Genomic DNA, 6476 nt, shown 5'->3' with positions numbered 1-6476 from the left:
CAATGATTATTGGCAGGTGGGCATCTATTTGCCTTGTTATGACATTTTGTGCAATTATATGGAAGAATATTCATCACAAAATGCAGCAAGCATGACCCATTGTATTACTTGTTATCCTATTGAACTTACAAGGTTACCTTTCTTTTACACACTTTTTATGTTTTATCTATCAAGTATCAATCAGTTACTTGAGAGTATCAATCTACATTTATATTTATTTGTGTTATTGTTTTTCCCAGCTTTCAGGTGTTGGTGTTAAGCTTGTTGGCAATACAGTGTGGAGTACCTTCTTTCATCAATTCTAGATAGTGATGTCACGTGAGAAATCATTTTTCTTTTTGTTAAACAAGTCTTTATTATCATGTATTAGATCAAACCATGGGTAAAAATAGCCTTGCCCCTGGTTCAGGGGTTGTCACAAAATACTTGCTCTAGAGGTAAAATTATGATTTTGTCCTTGATTATCTTTTAATCTCTTTGCCTTCCATTTTTATAACTTTCCTCATGCATACAGTTGCCTGCAAAAGTACTTGGACTAGCAGGGATTCAGCATAGTAGGCCATGGCTGCACTATATGTAGTAAATTACAAAAATGGTCCCTGTAATTTTTGCTTTTTCCTTGTTTAGTCCAAACATGAAACCTTTTTTTCAGTTTTAGTCCTTATTTCAACATTCTAGGGACCAAAATTGAAAAAAAAATGTTCCAAGTTCCAATTTTGGAGTGAAACAAAGTAAAAATCAGAAATCATAGGGATCATATTTATAATAAAGCACAGCTGGTGGAAGCATCTGATAATCCTGAAACACAAGGTAATTTTGTACTTCATGTTATGCTTTATTTTTATGGTTTAGTGGTGTATTAAAACTAAAAAGAAAACCATATTTGTAATATCTCAATATTTGTTAGCAGCTGAATATGAAAAAGAAATATCTCCAGACTGGTGGGGTAACAAATTTGGATTTGTGTCTGGAGGATTACTTGGAGCACAATCCAAGAGAAAGAAGTCTAACAGCACATCGGAAATCACTCAAAATAGTAACAAAAGGATTGCATTTTATGAAGAGGATCAAGAGAATCTTTACAAACTTGTACAAGTATGTACCTTTTTTTTTAATAATAAAAACTAAAAAGACCTCAACTTTTGAATAAAGAATCAACATCTACAAAATTGACATATTTTGTTGTTTTTGCAGGATAAAGCAACTTCTGGAAAACAGGGACTTGGTATAAAGGATCGCCCAAGGAAAATAGCAGGGGTTCGCTTTCAAGGGACAAAAACGTCTTTTAGCGACAGTGAGAGGGAGGAGTCTGAGTCGGAAGATGATCATTCTTTAAAAAAACAAAAAATTGATGATGTGTCGGAATCAAAAGTGAAGCTAAAGAAACTCTGTAGAAAGCTTCTTAGCCAAGTACCTGAGAAATCATTGAAGCTTAAAAAACTCAAAGCTCTAGTCGATGAAAACTCTTCAATATGGTTGAAGGTATGATTTTTTTTTCTGGTCACACCATATAGAATATGGTTGCATTTGATTCTGATATTAATAATTTCTGTTAATTTTTTTTTTACTGTAGCTTGAACGCAGTGAAAAGTTTATTGTGGAAGGGAAGAGAGTTAGTCTCTCATCAAAATGAGAACAAATCTTTTTGGAGAATTTCAAAGTGTAGAGTTTGCTAAGGCTTGTAATCCTATCGAGTTACACAATTGGATTTGTTAGCAGGTAATTAATATTATTATTCTTAAGAGAATATAGATTTGAAAATTTTGAACACATCCGTTTAGGGAATTTTAATGTGTCTTATTTTATTATTAACAGTTGTACCCTTTGTCATACTTGACTTAAATTATGGAAATAGAAACTTTCGGGAAATAGAAACTTTGAAGGGCGTGTTCAACCACTAACAAGAGCCAACTACCTGGCTTCACCTCCCTTGGTTGTAGCTTACGCACTTGTCGGCACAGTATGTGTAAAATTACTCTTCTACCCTCAAAGAAACACACAACACAAATTCATATCATGTTTTGCATGCTGTGTGTTTTATTAACAACTTTTATTTATTCATGATCTTCAGCTATCTTCTGTTGGTGGACAGCTTGTAATTTCAAGTGATGGAGTCGCGGATTGGCTCCGGAATCAGCAGCAGCACAAACAGGTAAGTTTTGTTAAATGATTTTTATAAAGTTTAAAGTCAATCCTTTCATCTGGACAAAATTCTTCATGTTAAATTACGTAGTAGTCCTTGGAGTAGTTGACATGAACAGTTTTTTTTTTGTTAGAATGATTCCATATATATGTGCAAGCAAAGCACATGCCTTGTGAAAAAGGGAAATTTATTCTAGTCATTCTCTTTAACAAGGCAACCTTAAAGTTAATTTTTTAAACTTGATGTTTAAAACTACATTGAGTGTGAGATAGAAGTTTATGCAGAGAAGGAAAAAGATAGATGTTTTTGAGGATGTTGCTGATGAAAAAGATAGAAGTTCTTTAGGATGCTGCTAATGAAGTTTATGTAGAGAAGGAAAAAGATAGAAGTTGTTGGCACATAGTAAGCTAAATAATGCAATTGTATATAAATGAGTTCATTTTTTTATAACATTTACTCACTATTGGAATAATTATTTGTATTTGACATATTAGTAAAATGAATTATCTTTGTTATTTATGGTATTTTATTTATTATTATGAGATTTGTAATGTATTATTTAATATGAAAAATTAGTAAATCTATAAATAATATTTTTTTTAAACATTTAAAATTATGATACGCAAAAATGTGTGTCATCTTTATTTATGACATGGCCTTTCTTGACAGGGGCTTCCTTGATACGCATTGCGTGTCATAAACACGCGCGTCGTAAGGTTACGACACGCAAATGTGTGTCGTCTTCTTTTATGACAGGGCCTTCCTTGATACGCATTGCGTGTTATAACCGCGCGTCGTAAATGCGCGTCATAAATGCGCGTCGTAAATGCGCGTCGTCTCTCTTTATGACAGGGTCTTCCTTGACACGCATTTGCGCGCCGTCTGAGCGTTTTACGACGCGCAATGAGCGTCGTAAAAGGCCTTTCTTCTAGTAGTGGCTTTGAGGCTAAGTTATCCAATTAGGGTTTTAAGGTGAAACCCTAGGAGCTCACAGTATAAATAGACCCATAAGGTTGAGGAAATCGGCCACCCTTGTGATTGGAGTAACCTTAGAGCCGATTTCCCTCTTCCTCATCTCTCTCAAATCATCTTTTTGCTAGTTGGTGTTTGTAAGCCATTAGAGGAGTGACATTTGTGACTCTAAGCTCCAAGAAGAAGAAAGTTTTCAAGTAAGTAACTCAAGGTATTATTCTAGATCTCTTTTTCATAGGTTTTTAATTGTTAGTTTACATTAGATCTAGCCATGAAAGTCTTGGATATGTTGCATGTTCAATTAGTGAAACTTAGATCCAAGCTATAGGGTTGTATGTGCACATAGGTAAAGTTCTTATGTCCAAAACCCATCGGTGGTATCAGAGCCATGATTGGTTTCAATTGAATATGATGCTTAACTGTTTTACTTGCTGAAAATCGTTTTTTCTTGCCCTCTGTCGACCCAACTCGGCGAGTCCAAAGCTTTACTCGGCGAGTCCGAGCGTCAGACAGAGGATAATTCGGGATTTTGTTGCTGATTTTATCTTGGATTGATACCTAAATCGTTTTATTATGTAAAAATCTGAATTTTGAACTTAATTTAATGATTATCCTTGACATAAATATAGATAAATTCAAATCTTTTAAATATTAATTATTTATATGATAAATATTGGACTATTTAAGATTATTTGGTAATTATCTAATGACTAAAATTGGATTAGGTCAAATATAGATAATTATGAAATTAATTGTTTAATTTGAATTATTTGTTATTTGATCCCTATTTTTTTGAAAAGCTCAATTTCTATCCCGAAGTTTTGAAATTTGAATTTAAATTTCAACCCTTAGAGTTTTACAAGTTTAAAATTCAACCCTATACTATTATATTATTAAAAGCTTAATAAATATATATGTAAAATTTAAATGATAGTTTTACCGTTAGTAGGCCTCATTCACGAAGTCGGTCTATAAGGTGGGTATAGGGTTGCTGCCTATAAAATGGCGCTTAATGGGTGTACACTCACACCCACCGCTTGCTTGACCGGTGGAGGGTCGTTAGCCGAATGGGTAGGATAGGGCAACTCTCTCTCCTCATTAATAAGTATAACGAATCTATAAAGTAACTAAACTATTTTATAAAATTCTCAATCTTAGTTACTTTAGGAAAAGTGAATTGATGCAATCCCATGAAATTGCACTTTGCACCCTTGCTAAGAAGTTAGTGGAGCGTGTGTGATTTACCGGCACACTAATTGGTTCTAAGCAAAGGTGGCAAAGGGTGATTCATTGTTTATCATAGTTCGATGGCGTGTGTGTGGTTTACCGGCACATCGAATAGATGATTGTAACAATGAAGGCACCATGTAGATTTGCATGGTAATTCACACCCGCTTTGTGATCCTCGGTATCCCACTCACAAACTAGAGGGGCATATTGAGATTTAAGCATGTCATTGAAGAGTTCAATGAATCTCTAAAATCTACGAATTCTCAATAAAACTTAAGGTTATGTTTTCGTGGTGAAGAATTAGTGAATCGTCATTCACTTACCTCCAAATTGTTTGCACGATTGGATTATGACATCCCATTTCTAATATGTAAATAATGTTGTTGGGTCCTAGCCCTAATTTTTCATTTTGGGTGTTTAATTAAGGATCCAAATTCTAATCAAACTTTGTCCTTTCTATTTGTAGATGTAGAACGCAAACAACGTTGCTGCTAACTCTTTCACGTTAATGAGTGTTTGCCAAAAGGTGACCTTCGATGGTACAAACTTTTGCGAATGGATAAGATACATTCGCACCATTGCACGCTACGAGGACAAAGAGTATGTCCTCGACGAAAAGCTCAAGAAGGTCAACCTGGAAATCGCTACTCCCGAAGAGATGGATGTCTTTGAAACACATGAACGTGATGCAACGAAAGTCCATTGCATCATGATAGCCACTATCAACCAAGAATTCCAAAAGTCCTATGAGGACATGTATCCCTATGAAATGCATCAAGACTTGATGGAGAGGTACCACCAAAGCGCGAGGCAAGAGCGCTACGAGATCATCACTAACATGATCACCGCTAAGATGGGAAATGGAGAATCGTTGACTGTGCACTTGCAAAAGATGCAACGATATGTTGATCGTCTTCGCATGTTAAATGTTAACTTTAGGGAGAATTTGGCCATCGACATTGTTCTTCATTCCTTGCCTTCATGCTACAACCAATTTAGGATGACCTACCACATGAACAAGAAAGAGGTCACCCTAAGCAAACTCCAAGGACTCCTAAGGACTGCTGAGAGCAACCTAAAGGACAAGTCTGTTGCACCAACTCCCGCACCAACCGCTGCTCCTGTTTTGGCTATAGGACAGGGAAGGGGCAAGAAGAGGAAGGTTGCGTCAAAGAGCCACTGCAAGGGAAAGTCCCAAGATGGTTCCTCTTCTAGTGGGACCAAAGTTGATCCCGCTAAACCCAACCCTAACCCGAAGGAGGCAGAGTGCCATCATTGCCACAAGATAGGGCATTGGAAGAGAAGCTGCCCTGAATATCTGCAAGCCATCAAGGATGGAAAGATCAAACAATCTTTTGCAGGTAGATACACAATTAAATCCAGTAATTCATCTCACACTATTTCTTGGGTTCTTGATACAGGATGTGGTTACCACATTTGTTCTGATTTGCAGGGACTAAGAAGAGATAGAGATGTGGAGCAAGGAAGAATAAATCTAATAATGGGAAACAAAAGATCGTCGCCTGTCACCAAGATTGGAGTACATTCTTTAGTGCTTAGTAATGGATTAGGTCTAGATTTAAATAATTGTTGCTACTCGCCAGATATGGAAAGAAACATCATTTCATTTCATGGTTTGTTTAGACAAGGATTTAGATATTCGTTTAATAATATGAATGGTTCTATTTATGCTGATCTAAATGGTGTTTTATACTTTGAAGCAATGCCTTGTAATGGAATTTATGAAACTGTTATGGTTGTCGATAACCTAGGAAATCATGTGTTGTGTATAGATTCTTCCAATAGTATGGATAAAGCATCTTTGTGGCATTGTCGTCTTGGACATGTCAACAAGAAGCGCATAGCCCAACTCCAAAAGGATGGTGTGTTGGAGTCATTCGACCTTAGGGAAGATGACACGTGCGAATCTTGTTTACTTGGAAAGATGACCAAGTCACCCTTTACTGGCACTTGTGAGGGGGGTGAGGGTTTATTGGATCTCATACATACCGATATATGTGGTCCCTTTAGATCCACCACAAAGGATGGAAACTGCTTCTACGTGACTTTCACCGATGATTATAGTAGATATGGGTATATTTACTTAATCAAGCACAAGTATGAAACGTTT

At 36.0% G+C, this 6476-nt stretch overlaps 1 long non-coding RNA gene across 1 annotated transcript; it reads left to right on the top strand.

Annotated features, from left to right (window-relative positions):
• The first annotated feature begins 774 nt into the window (after positions 1-774).
• Positions 775-1466, top strand: LOC145051650 (uncharacterized). The gene is made up of 3 exons (XR_013683753.1): positions 775-810; positions 911-1095; positions 1195-1466. It is a non-coding gene; the product is annotated as an uncharacterized LOC145051650 (long non-coding RNA).
• The last annotated feature ends 5010 nt before the right edge of the window (positions 1467-6476 follow it).

The sequence above is a fragment of the Lactuca serriola genome, chromosome 5 (assembly GCF_051521515.1).
Source record: "Lactuca serriola cultivar US96UC23 chromosome 5, Lser_US96UC23_V15, whole genome shotgun sequence".
Lineage (NCBI taxonomy): Eukaryota > Viridiplantae > Streptophyta > Magnoliopsida > Asterales > Asteraceae > Lactuca > Lactuca serriola.
Note: the sequence above shows the minus strand (reverse complement) of the source record. Positions and strands in the feature narration are given on the sequence as shown.